This window comes from Pseudophryne corroboree, chromosome 4 (assembly GCF_028390025.1).
Source record: "Pseudophryne corroboree isolate aPseCor3 chromosome 4, aPseCor3.hap2, whole genome shotgun sequence".
NCBI lineage: Eukaryota > Metazoa > Chordata > Amphibia > Anura > Myobatrachidae > Pseudophryne > Pseudophryne corroboree.
The window spans coordinates 759,601,801-759,617,725 of record NC_086447.1 but is presented as its reverse complement, the minus strand read 5'-3'; the positions used below and the strand labels follow the sequence as shown (position 1 = coordinate 759,617,725).

The 15,925-nt window shown below is 43.5% G+C and overlaps 1 pseudogene; it reads left to right on the top strand.

Annotated features, from left to right (window-relative positions):
* The first annotated feature begins 15,132 nt into the window (after window positions 1–15,132).
* Window positions 15,133–15,251, top strand: LOC134913872 (5S ribosomal RNA; annotated as a pseudogene).
* Window positions 15,252–15,925: the final 674 nt, after the last annotated feature.

Below are 15,925 nucleotides of genomic sequence, written 5' to 3'. Positions count from 1 at the left end.
TATAATATACTAAAATGATGCACTATACATTATGCTGCTGTTTATTATCTGCATCATGCTGCTGTTCATCGTTTGCATATGCACCATATATTTTGTTGCTGTTTATTATTTGCATTATCTATGATCAGATATCCCTGAGGGTTTATATATTTTTAATAAGTTTTGGTGGAGTGTATGTTTTAATGACATATTGCTGATACATTTATCTGTCTCTCTCTATTTATATGCATGGAGTACTCATTAATGGATTAACAAAGACTCCGCAAATATGGCCGCTGCTATATAGAAGGCATTGGACTAATCCCCTCAAACATGGCCACCGCCTAATGAACATATCCTACATCTCCTGCACAAGGATATACTGCCGTCTAAAGTGGAGAAAAAACGCCGCGGGCGCATGCGCAATGGGCCCCGGAAGTGGGGCGGAAGTGACGTATCGCGTCCGCCGCACCCGGAAGTGTGGCGGAAGTTACCGCAAATCGCCTTTTACACTGTATATTTTCAATTGTAAGCCTTGAAACCTATTTGACACTACTCTAATGATAATATATGCTTGCAACCACTGTTAACCTGGCTGTTTTGATCCTGCTGATACTTTTGTTTGAGGACTTTACATTTAATCAGGTCACATGACCCTCTATGATGTCACACCCCTCCCACCTGACAATATGGCTATAAATAGCTGTACTAGTCTCATTCTGTCCCTACCCCTTGAAGAAGTCTTATCAAGACGAAACGCGTTGGGCTACCTGTACCTACCTTACTCCAAAGATAAGAAATATTTTATTTTAGAATATTTTATTGTAGTTTTTAATTCATTTGTATTTTATAGTCCAGTTGTGTGCTTTTATTGTTGTCCCAATTTTTATGTATGTTTTTATGATTCTTTATATTAAATACAATTTTTTTACTATAGGCGCCTGATAATATTTTATTTTGATACAATAGTCGCTGTCTCTCTCCCCCCATATTTTACACATATGTATATATATATATATATATATATATATGTGTAGATATATATATATATATATATATACACACACACAGACACACTAGTTTTACGGACCCAGCATATACTGGGTCACCTCAGTCCCCACCCCCGTGATTGGCTCCGCCCAGTTCTGGAAACCCCCCCATGCAAATCCTGCGTTTGCCACTGAGTCTAAGGCAGAGATGTATCAACTGCTCTGCTCTTTACACTGCTTGATACTAGAGATGAGCGGGTTCGGTTTCTCTGAATCCGAACCCGCCAGAACTTCATGTTTTTTTTCACGGGTCCGAGCGACTCGGATCTTCCCGCCTTGCTCGGTTAACCCGAGCGCGCCCGAACGTCATCATGACGCTGTCGGATTCTCGCGAGGCTCGGATTCTATCGCGAGACTCGGATTCTATATAAGGAGCCGCGCGTCGCCGCCATTTTCACACGTGCATTGAGATTGATAGGGAGAGGACGTGGCTGGCGTCCTCTCCGTTTAGAATAGATTAGAGAGACACTTGATTTACTAATTTTGGGGAGCATTAGGAGTACTCAGTAGTGTACAGTGCAGAGTTTTGCTGATAGTGACCAGTGACCACCAGTTTTATTTATAATCCGTTCTCTGCCTGAAAAAAGCGATACACAGCACACAGTGACTCAGTCACATACCATATCTGTGTGCACTGCTCAGGCTCAGGCCAGTGTGCTGCATCATCTATATATATTATATATCTGTCTGACTGCTCAGCTCACACAGCTTATAATTGTGGGGGAGACTGGGGAGCACTACTGCAGTGCCAGTTATAGGTTATAGCAGGAGCCAGGAGTACATAATATTATATTAAAATTAAACAGTGCACACTTTTGCTGCAGGAGTGCCACTGCCAGTGTGACTAGTGACCAGTGACCTGACCACCAGTATATAATATTAGTAGTATACTATCTCTTTATCAACCAGTCTATATTAGCAGCAGACACAGTACAGTGCGGTAGTTCACGGCTGTGGCTACCTCTGTGTCGGCACTCGGCAGCCCGTCCATAATTGTATATACCAGTGACCTAACCGTGGTTTTTTTTTCTTTCTTTATACATACATACTAGTTACGAGTATACTATCTCTTTATCAACCAGTCTATATATTAGCAGCAGACACAGTACAGTGCGGTAGTTCACGGCTGTGGCTACCTCTGTGTCGGCACTCGGCAGCCCGTCCATAATTGTATATACCACCTAACCGTGGTTTTTTTTCTTTCTTTATACATACATACTAGTTACGAGTATACTATCTCTTTATCAACCAGTCTATATATTAGCAGCAGACACAGTACAGTGCGGTAGTTCACGGCTGTGGCTACCTCTGTGTCGGCACTCGGCAGCCCGTCCATAATTGTATATACCACCTAACCGTGGTTTTTTTTTCTTTCTTTATACATACATACTAGTTACGAGTATACTATCTCTTTATCAACCAGTCTATATATTAGCAGCAGACACAGTACAGTGCGGTAGTTCACGGCTGTGGCTACCTCTGTGTCGGCACTCGGCAGCCCGTCCATAATTGTATACTAGTATCCAATCCATCCATCTCCATTGTTTACCTGAGGTGCCTTTTAGTTGTGCCTATTAAAATATGGAGAACAAAAATGTTGAGGTTCCAAAATTAGGGAAAGATCAAGATCCACTTCCACCTCGTGCTGAAGCTGCTGCCACTAGTCATGGCCGAGACGATGAAATGCCAGCAACGTCGTCTGCCAAGGCCGATGCCCAATGGCATAGTACAGAGCATGTCAAAACCAAAACACCAAATATCAGTAAAAAAAGGACTCCAAAACCTAAAATAAAATTGTCGGAGGAGAAGCGTAAACTTGCCAATATGCCATTTACCACACGGAGTGGCAAGGAACGGCTGAGGCCCTGGCCTATGTTCATGGCTAGTGGTTCAGCTTCACATGAGGATGGAAGCACTCAGCCTCTCGCTAGAAAACTGAAAAGACTCAAGCTGGCAAAAGCACCGCAAAGAACTGTGCGTTCTTTGAAATCCCAAATCCACAAGGAGAGTCCAATTGTGTCGGTTGCGATGCCTGACCTTCCCAACACTGGACGTGAAGAGCATGCGCCTTCCACCATTTGCACGCCCCCTGCAAGTGCTGGAAGGAGCACCCGCAGTCCAGTTCCTGATAGTCAGATTGAAGATGTCAGTGTTGAAGTACACCAGGATGAGGAGGATATGGGTGTTGCTGGCGCTGGGGAGGAAATTGACCAGGAGGATTCTGATGGTGAGGTGGTTTGTTTAAGTCAGGCACCCGGGGAGACACCTGTTGTCCATGGGAGGAATATGGCCGTTGACATGCCAGGTGAAAATACCAAAAAAATCAGCTCTTCGGTGTGGAGGTATTTCACCAGAAATGCGGACAACAGGTGTCAAGCCGTGTGTTCCCTTTGTCAAGCTGTAATAAGTAGGGGTAAGGACGTTAACCACCTCGGAACATCCTCCCTTATACGTCACCTGCAGCGCATTCATAATAAGTCAGTGACAAGTTCAAAAACTTTGGGTGACAGCGGAAGCAGTCCACTGACCAGTAAATCCCTTCCTTTTGTAACCAAGCTCACGCAAACCACCCCACCAACTCCCTCAGTGTCAATTTCCTCCTTCCCCAGGAATGCCAATAGTCCTGCAGGCCATGTCACTGGCAATTCTGACGAGTCCTCTCCTGCCTGGGATTCCTCCGATGCATCCTTGCGTGTAACGCCTACTGCTGCTGGCGCTGCTGTTGTTGCCGCTGGGAGTCGATGGTCATCCCAGAGGGGAAGTCGTAAGCCCACTTGTACTACTTCCAGTAAGGAATTGACTGTTCAACAGTCCTTTGCGAGGAAGATGAAATATCACAGCAGTCATCCTACTGCAAAGCGGATAACTGAGGCCTTGGCATCCTGGGTGGTGAGAAACGTGGTTCCGGTATCCATCATTACTGCAGAGCCAACTAGAGACTTGTTGGAGGTACTGTGTCCCCGGTACCAAATACCATCTAGGTTCCATTTCTCTAGGCAGGCGATACCGAAAATGTACACAGACCTCAGAAAAAGAGTCACCAGTGTCCTAAAAAATGCAGCTGTACCCAATGTCCACTTAACCACGGACATGTGGACAAGTGGAGCAGGGCAGGGTCAGGACTATATGACTGTGATAGCCCACTGGGTAGATGTATGGACTCCCACCGCAAGAACAGCAGCGGCGGCACCAGTAGCAGCATCTCGCAAACGCCAACTCTTTCCTAGGCAGGCTACGCTTTGTATCACCGCTTTCCAGAATACGCACACAGCTGAAAACCTCTTACGGCAACTGAGGAAGATCATCGCGGAATGGCTTACCCCAATTGGACTCTCCTGTGGATTTGTGGCATCGGACAACGCCAGCAATATTGTGTGTGCATTAAATCTGGGCCAATTCCAGCACGTCCCATGTTTTGCACATACCTTGAATTTGGTGGTGCAGAATTTTTTAAAAAACGACAGGGGCGTGCAAGAGATGCTGTCGGTGGCCAGAAGAATTGCGGGACACTTTCGGCGTACAGGCACCACGTACAGAAAACTGGAGCACCACCAAAAACTACTGAACCTGCCCTGCCATCATCTGAAGCAAGAAGTGGTAACGAGGTGGAATTCAACCCTCTATATGCTTCAGAGGTTGGAGGAGCAGCAAAAGGCCATTCAAGCATATACAATTGAGCACGATATAGTAGGTGGAATGCACCTGTCTCAAGTGCAGTGGAGAATGATTTCAACGTTGTGCAAGGTTCTGATGCCCTTTGAACTTGCCACACGTGAAGTCAGTTCAGACACTGCCAGCCTGAGTCAGGTCATTCCCCTCATCAGGCTTTTGCAGAAGAAGCTGGAGGCATTGAAGGAGGAGCTAACACGGAGCGATTCCGCTAGGCATGTGGGACTTGTGGATGCAGCCCTTAATTCGCTTAACAAGGATTCACGGGTGGTCAATCTGTTGAAATCAGAGCACTACATTTTGGCCACCGTGCTCGATCCTAGATTTAAAGCCTACCTTGGATCTCTCTTTCCGGCAGACACAGGTCTGCTGGGGTTGAAAGACCTGCTGGTGACAAAATTGTCAAGTCAAGCGGAACGCGACCTGTCAACATCTCCTCCTTCACATTCTCCCGCAACTGGGGGTGCGAGGAAAAGGCTCAGAATTCCGAGCCCACCCGCTGGCGGTGATGCAGGGCAGTCTGGAGCGACTGCTGATGCTGACATCTGGTCCGGACTGAAGGACCTGACAACGATTACGGACATGTCGTCTACTGTCACTGCATATGATTCTCTCAACATTGATAGAATGGTGGAGGATTATATGAGTGACCGCATCCAAGTAGGCACGTCACACAGTCCGTACTTATACTGGCAGGAAAAAGAGGCAATTTGGAGGCCCTTGCACAAACTGGCTTTATTCTACCTAAGTTGCCCTCCCACAAGTGTGTACTCCGAAAGAGTGTTTAGTGCCGCCGCTCACCTTGTCAGCAATCGGCGTACGAGGTTACATCCAGAAAATGTGGAGAAGATGATGTTCATTAAAATGAATTATAATCAATTCCTCCGCGGAGACATTGACCAGCAGCAATTGCCTCCACAAAGTACACAGGGAGCTGAGATGGTGGATTCCAGTGGGGACGAATTGATAATCTGTGAGGAGGGGGATGTACACGGTGATATATCGGAGGGTGAAGATGAGGTGGACATCTTGCCTCTGTAGAGCCAGTTTGTGCAAGGAGAGATTAATTGCTTCTTTTTTGGGGGGGGTCCAAACCAACCCGTCATATCAGTCACAGTCATGTGGCAGACCCTGTCACTGAAATGATGGGTTGGTTAAAGTGTGCATGTCCTGTTTTGTTTATACAACATAAGGGTGGGTGGGAGGGCCCAAGGACAATTCCATCTTGCACCTCTTTTTTCTTTTCTTTTTCTTTGCATCATGTGCTGATTGGGGAGGGTTTTTTGGAAGGGACATCCTGCGTGACACTGCAGTGCCACTCCTAGATGGGCCCGGTGTTTGTGTCGGCCACTAGGGTCGCTAATCTTACTCACACAGTCAGCTACCTCATTGCGCCTCTTTTTTTCTTTGCGTCATGTGCTGTTTGGGGAGGGTTTTTTGGAAGGGACATCCTGCGTGACACTGCAGTGCCACTCCTAGATGGGCCCGGTGTTTGTGTCGGCCACTAGGGTCGCTAATCTTACTCACACAGTCAGCTACCTCATTGCGCCTCTTTTTTTCTTTGCGTCATGTGCTGTTTGGGGAGGGTTTTTTGGAAGGGACATCCTGCGTGACACTGCAGTGCCACTCCTAGATGGGCCCGGTGTTTGTGTCGGCCACTAGGGTCGCTAATCTTACTCACACAGTCAGCTACCTCATTGCGCCTCTTTTTTTCTTTGCGTCATGTGCTGTTTGGGGAGGGTTTTTTGGAAGGGACATCCTGCGTGACACTGCAGTGCCACTCCTAGATGTGCCCGGTGTTTGTGTCGGCCACTAGGGTCGCTAATCTTACTCACACAGCTACCTCATTGCGCCTCTTTTTTTCTTTGCGTCATGTGCTGTTTGGGGAGGGTTTTTTGGAAGGGCCATCCTGCGTGACACTGCAGTGCCACTCCTAGATGGGCCCGGTGTTTGTGTCGGCCACTAGGGTCGCTAATCTTACTCACACAGCTACCTCATTGCGCCTCTTTTTTTCTTTGCGTCATGTGCTGTTTGGGGAGGGTTTTTTGGAAGGGACATCCTGCGTGACACTGCAGTGCCACTCCTAGATGGGCCCGGTGTTTGTGTCGGCCACTAGGGTCGCTAATCTTACTCACACAGTCAGCTACCTCATTGCGCCTCTTTTTTTCTTTGCGTCATGTGCTGTTTGGGGAGGGTTTTTTGGAAGGGCCATCCTGCGTGACACTGCAGTGCCACTCCTAGATGGGCCCGGTGTTTGTGTCGGCCACTAGGGTCGCTAATCTTACTCACACAGCTACCTCATTGCGCCTCTTTTTTTCTTTGCGTCATGTGCTGTTTGGGGAGGGTTTTTTGGAAGGGCCATCCTGCGTGACACTGCAGTGCCACTCCTAGATGGGCCCGGTGTTTGTGTCGGCCACTAGGGTCGCTAATCTTACTCACACAGCTACCTCATTGCGCCTCTTTTTTTCTTTGCGTCATGTGCTGTTTGGGGAGGGTTTTTTGGAAGGGACATCCTGCGTGACACTGCAGTGCCACTCCTAGATGGGCCCGGTGTTTGTGTCGGCCACTAGGGTCGCTAATCTTACTCACACAGTCAGCTACCTCATTGCGCCTCTTTTTTTCTTTGCGTCATGTGCTGTTTGGGGAGGGTTTTTTGGAAGGGCCATCCTGCGTGACACTGCAGTGCCACTCCTAGATGGGCCCGGTGTTTGTGTCGGCCACTAGGGTCGCTAATCTTACTCACACAGCTACCTCATTGCACCTCTTTTTTTCTTTGCGTCATGTGCTGTTTGGGGAGGGTTTTTTGGAAGGGCCATCCTGCGTGACACTGCAGTGCCACTCCTAGATGGGCCCGGTGTTTGTGTCGGCCACTAGGGTCGCTAATCTTACTCACACAGCTACCTCATTGCGCCTCTTTTTTTCTTTGCGTCATGTGCTGTTTGGGGAGGGTTTTTTGGAAGGGACATCCTGCGTGACACTGCAGTGCCACTCCTAGATGGGCCCGGTGTTTGTGTCGGCCACTAGGGTCGCTTATCTTACTCACACAGCGACCTCGGTGCAAATTTTAGGACTAAAAATAATATTGTGAGGTGTGAGGTATTCAGAATAGACTGAAAATGAGTGTAAATTATGGTTTTTGAGGTTAATAATACTTTGGGATCAAAATGACCCCCAAATTCTATGATTTAAGCTGTTTTTTAGTGTTTTTGGAAAAAAACACCCGAATCCAAAACACACCCGAATCCGACAAAAAAAATTCGGTGAGGTTTTGCCAAAACGCGTTCGAACCCAAAACACGGCCGCGGAACCGAACCCAAAACCAAAACACAAAACCCGAAAAATTTCAGGCGCTCATCTCTACTTGATACAACTCCTCCTAAGAGTCATTCTAAAGTTCTACAGCAAAATGTAGACTCTGGGGACACTGTTCCATTGTGCTATGGATGATATTCAAGGTTTTAATTTACCTAAGTAAGCAATATGCAGCTCTCATTCATGTTAATTAATGAAAATGTGAAGAGAATTTAAAGCATGATTCCATTTTTAAATTTGTCTGTTATAAAATTAATATTTGCCCAAGATATTTTATTTTTTGTTTTATTATTATTATTATGACCCCTGAGATAGCTTTGTGAATCAGAGTAGTAGTTCTCTAGTTTTGTATGTTTTTAAACTGTAGTCCCAATGGCGGTGTGGGTAGCCCATAGTGACATCACGGAACAATGTGTAATGGACATTAATACGTAAGGTTCAATAACCTAAAACTAGTCAATATGACAATAAACTCAAACTTTAGTCAATCACTACACACATCATCACATGCAACACTAAACACTGTCTGTAATCTGTGACATCTTTAGATTCCTGTGCAGATCTAACACCTGCAGAGAAGGTAACACTAAACTGAATTTGAATTAGGAGGGTGCAGGTCAGACAGAAGCAAGTTATCTAGACATATATTTTTCGACTGTAAAAGAGGCAAGCGTTTGTTGGATCTTCCAAAACTCACAGGTACCATGGGCCTAATTCAGACCTGATTACAGCAGCAAAATCTTTCTTTAATGGACAAACCCATGTGCACTGCAGGTGGGGCAGATATAACATGTGCAGAGAGATTAGATTTGGGTGGGTTATTTTGTTTCTGTGCAGGGTAAATACTGACTGCTTTATTTTTACACTGCAATTTAGATTTCAGTTTGAACACACCCCACCCAAAGCTAACTCTCTCTGCACATGTTATATTATCTCCACCTGCAGTGCACATGGTTTTGCCCATTAGATTTTTTTTTTGCTGCTGCGAACTGGTCTGAATTAGGCCCCATGTTTGGCCTAGTGGATTTAATGGAAGCCAACTGTTTGAAAGTGGACATATTTTACATTGATTGTGGATTATGATATAATATGAAGGAATAATGCTAAAATATTTGAAATATTGCTCTCAATTGTTCTGTACAATGTGCAATATGATATCGACAACAGGAATCATCGATATGATATTAGATTATCAGTGAAGCACAAGGCCGGAGCATAGTTAAACCCCAATGATGAGTTTAGCAAGGCATCTCTAAGAATTTTTTTTTTACCTTTTTAATATATATTTTTATACATTTGATTTGTGGAAGTTATATTAGTAGCTGCTGGCTTGGAGCATTATGGCTTGATTCAGGAAATTTCCAGTATACAGGAAGTGCTGCCTTGTTTCAATCTTATATCGAAACTCAACATTTTTCCTTATTTATTTGTCTATTATTTTTTATCCTCAGACTCATTCTTTTCCACCCCTTTTGCTTAATTACCTTATTCCTTTCTGATATTTTTTTCTGTTATCTGTTTAATATATTCTCAATGCTACTCCATTATGGGGCCAGATGTAATGAAGTCTGAGTGGGCCGGAGTTGTGGGTTCCCGGCCGAACTTGGACATTTTTTTAAAGTGACATTCATGTACAAGGCAAAACCATGCCATGTAAATGATTGCTGCTTTAAAAAAAAGTCTGAATTCGGCAAGAAACCCGCACCTCCGGCGAACTCAGACTTCATTACATCCGGCCCTTGATGTCCTCTTCTAACAGAGCTGTCCATCCAACTTCAGGTAGTACCTTGTTCTTCTGGCACCGACAGGGATCCATTTAACCAGCCAGAGGGTAGCTGCACAGCCTCTGGGCACTGTGCGGGTTCTCTCTGAGTGACATCAGCAACTATCTCCAAGTCTTGGGTTTCTTGAATGAGCTGTGCTTTGTCCGGCAGATGCACATATTTCAGTAAGGGCTGCATGTCAAGCCACAGCTCTGGCATCAAGTGTGGCCTTGCTTGCCACCTCCAATATGGCAGGTTGTTGTGACTGACCTGTCTCCTACCACCGCTGTCCAACAGCTTTCGGGGTTGGACTCAGTGGCGCCTTAACAATGAGGCTACCCCTGCATACTCCAATATAATGGTGATGAGATTGGAGGTCTCAAAGATAGCCACAACTTCTGCTTCTGATTGTCCCTAAGTGATGCCTCTAATGCTGCTGACCACTCAGTTCATCAGCAGTCATGTTATGGTGATAAAATATATTAGGTACATGCAGGGGCGCCAACAGAACTGGCAGCTCTGGTACAAGGAGGGGGGAATGGCCAAATGGAGGATGCGTTGCCAGACTCCCTTCATAAAAATAGAATAATCATATCTTCCATGCGGCTGCATGCTCCACACAGGGGGGTGCCAGTGTCCAGGGTGGCAGGCTGCAGGGTGCAGGATGCGATTGCTTACTCCCCACCAATGCAGGGAGAGAGGGGACATGCTGCCACTGCGGCTGCCTCTCTCCCCCGCTCAGCACACAGCACTGAGCAGCGTGCGCTGGGCTGGGGAGAGCGGCTGCTGTCGCAGAGATCTTTCCTGTTCGGCTTTCTGCGACAAGGGAGGGAAGGCAGCGGGACCCGGGTCCCCTCCAGGCCCCTCAAACAGGCCTGGGTAAAGTGTACCTGCTGCCTTCCCTCTCTGTGCCACTGGGTCTATGGGTCTAGTTCCAGCCTCTTGTACATTAGTGGGTGTGGGGTTAGTGGTGAAGATGGGGACCTCTGTCCAGGTAACTTATTCTTTACAGTGGCCATTTACTATACTAGTTAGACATTATTATCCTGACCAGAATGTAGCACTGCTTGCCTCTCCCCTATTTGTACAGTTCCCAGCCAATGCCTCCGAGATGGTCCATGATAGTATTCGGTTTGGCTCTCCTTCTACTACATAAATTATGTGCCAAAAGTCTTTGTGGGCCACAGCATTGTTGGCTCTTCCCCTTAGTGACTCTATCCCTGTGGGCATAATCTTGTGAAAGGGTAGGTGCACATGCTACCTCTATATAGCAAAGATGTGTTGGGTATTGGCCACACATGCTCTATCTGAATCTTAGTGGGGTGGGGATAAGAGCTTCTAATGCATCACTCTGGTTACTACACACTTCCCAGATTTCAATCCCTATTACATGTGTCTGCTTGCAATTTCAATTCTCTTTGCCCGGTATTTATTGAGTCGCATGTGCAGTTTTACTTGGCCACAAGGTGCCACCTCTGAATCAGGGCCTTTGGGTGATGCAGGTGACCATATGTTTAACTACAGCAGCTAAAATATAATACTGCAAACTGTGGTTCATTGTATTATATAATGGTCAGTAGAATGCTCCCTGTATTATATAGCAATCACTAAAACATTGCTTACTTTGTCCTTAGAATGAGGCGGAGCTACAGTGCAGTCCAAAAATCAAATAGGAGAACACACCCACTGCCAGTGAGTTCCAACCGCCAATGTTTGGCTGCATTGGAGGTGGCAGTTGGTGTGGCTCCCCTAAATTAATTTTGGACTGCACTGCAGCCCCACCTCTGGGACCACCACTGGCTTAAAGTAGTAATTCCTCCACTAACTCTGAAAATCATCACTCAAAAATTGTTACTGGGATTCTCCATGGTAACTACAAACTGTAATAATAATTTGAATATTATAATAATAATAATAATAATAATAATAACAACATTTATTATTAGATATAATGCAATAATGTAATTACACTTTAAACTGAGTTGTCCTTCATTGACTGCAGCAAGATTTGTAAAATATCAGATGCATTCCTACAGACAAAAAAAATTCCAATACACAAATCAGTATCAGAAAGAATCTGACATTTTCAGCAAATCAATCCTCTTCTTCAAAGAATAGTCTTCCTGATTGAGGTCAAAGGACAGGAACATGTTTAAATTAAGTCTCATGTGTCAGCAATGTACAGTATGTTGATTGTGCAAATTGAACTTCTGCTGTTGTGTTTCAAATGCAATGCTTGGCAAAGTTCTCCTGAAAAGAATCCCCTCAATCATAAAATGAATAGAAAAGACATAATTAAACATTTATATAATCCCATTAGTCAAGAAGGGATTTTATTTGGAGTTTATGAACTTTCTATTCTTTTAAACTCACAGAAACATCTCACCCTGAAAGCCTTTGATGTATTGGCAAAAAGCACCTTTTTGAAAAAAACACAAATGTACTGTAGCTCAATAAAATCTTATGACAATAAAAGCAAAGAGTCAGTGTCTAAATGTTACAAGCCTTGCCAAAGAGTACTGTGTTGCTTCTTAGTATAACTGGAAAAAGTGAAGTTCAGCTAAAGTTTGCTTGCATAATTTGTAGGCTCATGTTTGCATTAGTTTTATTGTTTGTTGCACAAATTTATCAATTTGCTTAATCAAATAAAATTTTATGGTTTAAGATATCTTAAGTTGGCCCCACATGCTGTGATATCTACACTTATGAAGCCTTCGGACAGAACTTCTGCAAGATTTCTTATCACCTTAGGCAAGGCTTCAGTTTTGCCACCCTTTCTTCTTTCAGTACCTACTGTACTTCTCTGGCCTTCACACAGTTGACTTTTGTAAAATAAAAATAATAACTCTTGCCTGCTCCTCACTGGCTGGTGAGGCTGCAGTCCAAATGCAATGATGTGTGATGCAGAATGATGTCTAGACTCCACTTCTACCCAGGGACAAATACAGAATTTCTTGTTGGTTGGGGGGGGAGGTGTAGAAAAATTAAGTTTTAGGACAAAACACAAAAATTGCCAAATAAGCTGGCAACAGACAGATTTTTGTCTTGTCTATGTATTATGCCCGTGTTTAAAGGACTGTGAAATGCCTGTTGCACAATCCATAAAATGTTTTCTATTTTGAATTAAAATAAAAAATGAATGAAAACATTATCATATCTATATCATATTGCTAATAACGTAAGAAATAAGCATTGTTTTAATGCACAAGTGCATATAGATGCCCTGGGATACTCAAAAAAATCAGCATCTTTGTGTGTGAGCTTTACCTATAATGTATCTCTGTATTAACTCCATACATATTAACTACTTACGATTTTTACAGTATATAGAGACTGTAGTTTATAAATAAATAAATACATAAATAAATAAATACATTAATTAAATAGTTTTAAAAAATAAATAATAATAATAATAATAATAATAATAATAATAATAGTGAATAGGTGCCAGTAGTAGTGATGAGGTGTATCTAGGGCAGGAAGATTGAGCAATCAGCCTAGTGCTTTAAAAGCCCTGGACATATCCATCATGTTTATTCCAAGTGAGACAAGAGGGTGTTACTGCATCCCAATCCAAACAAGCTCATTTATTATTAATATAATAAATTATAATAAATAGTATATAAGGTTGAAACCCAAGTGCACTAGCTGACTCATTATTGTGCTCTTGTGCTGAAGTCTAGCATTTCCTAATTCCTTTGTCTTACTGGCTGACTACCTGGGCTCTAAACTTGGTTTTGTCTGACTTCTGCCCTGACTGATTTCCTGGCTTCATTGCTGACTGTCCTTGAATCTCCTCTCTGGCTACTAAAAACTGGGATTCATAGTTGAAAGTTGCACAGTACCACCAGTGACATGGACCCTTGGCCCCAGAGCCTCTGCACATGCACCCCCAGATACTATGGTATTTACACTTGTGTGGATGATACACAAAGGTATTAATCAAAATATCCTAACTGAAATTTCTTGAACAAGAAATGTAAGCACTCATTCCATTTGGTTACACTGAAAAGTATAAGTTGACTCCTTTCTGAGGGTAGAAGTAGGTATATTGGATTCCTCAACATTCAATAAATAAAAATTATGATAAGAAAAAAACCTAAATTATAAATCCTGTAATTCTGTATTAAGATGTGCACCCTCAGTCAGTAGGGATGAGTGAACTTTATAATATAATATTAATAAGAAGAAAGTAATAACAATAAAAGTTTACTTTTATTAGAGCTAACTTGCTGATGTATCCTGAGATAGAAATGTGTCAAAGCACAATAATTAAAAAGAAAGGCGGGAACGATGTGAACAATTAAAAATATGTCAAATTATTATTAATTGATAGGTTTGTCACAAAGACCCCAGGCCAAGTCTGTCTCCTAATTGATCCCACTATAGGCTCCCATGTCGAATCATATGGTATCTGGATGGAAAAATAGAGAATTATGTAGATTCCAGCTTAAAAATAGCCACAGGATGAAGGAAGTTATAGAAGAAGATCTGATTTCAGTGTTAGACACAGAGAAAATTGATGTCCCAATTGCTACAACACTTGGAAGTGAACAAGCTCATACAGCGGGCGAAATGCGTATTCAGGACCGCGAAACCACCGTGGCCGGTCTCCACAAACTGATCTCTACCGATCCCACTCTTCCAGTGTCCTTGCTTAGCCCCTACAGCCTGCATCATGGGACCACTATACAGGTAGTATCTGGCTGGCACTAACTGGGATACAAGTCTCTGTTCCAAGTGCGGCCAGGAATTTTCCCTACTGTAAGTAGAATTCCTAGCTGATTTTAGTAACTTTGTGTGTTATCAGCACATATGCGCAGCCCAAGAAGGGGTTATACCTAGAGTCATTGCAATAAAGCAATTATTGTATTTTTGAAATACCGCTTATTATTGTAGAAACCGGGAGCTGGTGTGTTTCTATAATGATTCATTTTTCTTGCTATATATAAGGTATTAACCCTATTTGTTCTCCCCATATGGTATTGAGCTTTTTTCATGTGATTTTTTACATATGTCAGTCATCTTTTTGATTTCTTTCTCTTTGGCCAAAAGAAAACCATTGTAGATTAATTGTGAGTTCCCTGAGACCAAATCTATTTATCTTCTACTCTCATTTTCAAATGAACTCTCATCACTGATTCAGGGGTCTAGGCAATTTAAAACTACGGTTTATCCTAACATCTGACCCCTGTCTAACAGGGACAGCAGATCCGTTCTGTACTTCCTTCTGGCTGATTGATGCTGATACCAACTCAGGTCATATTTGCATAGTCTTTTTATATCAATTCCTCTTGCACTTCTTGAAGTGCTAGGTGGACTCTCATTAGTGATCCCACAGTTATTCCTCGGTTTATGTATACTACAATCATACCACACTGTCAACGCCCAATACCATCTGATCTTGGAAGCTAATTAGTGTTGGGCTTTGCTAGTACCTGGATGGAAGACCTCCTGGGAATACCAAGTGCTGTAGGAATTGGGACATCAGTTTACTCTATACCTAACACTGAAAGCAGATCCACCTTCTATTACTGCCTTCAGAACAGTTTACAGAATGTTGGGAGGTGAAAAAGAACAAGTACTGTGTATTTCCTTTTGTACATAAAGAACGAGAAACTGACTTCCGTGTTTAATTTTTCTTTGAATCTGGATTCATTTTCATGTTTTCATTTTGCAAAACCACCCTCTTGTGTTTTAAGGGCCCTGCACATATGACAATGTTCCGCCGAGGTGCCCGATGGCTGATACGGCCGGCGAACGACCCGGCGACAAGGGGGGAGAGAAGACGGGGGGAGTGAAGTTTCTTATGGACAATTTCGTCCATATTGGCCTGCATGCATAAGCGATGGGGCACCAACGATGAATGAGCGCAGGGCCGTGCATCGTTCATCGCTGCTGCCTCCACACTGAATGATATGAACGAGAATGTTCATATCATTCAGTGAAATCTGCCAGTGTGTAGGGCCCATTAGTTTTGGAACTGAATTTAAAAAAAAAATGCTAAAAACAGCTAAACTCGTTATTTAGGCTTGATTTTGTTCCTACAATATTATTAACCTCAATAACATTAATTTCCAGTCATTCCCAGTCAATTTTGACCACCTAAATTCAAGTGGGCTAAATGACCTTTCCCCTCCCCTTACCCTAACC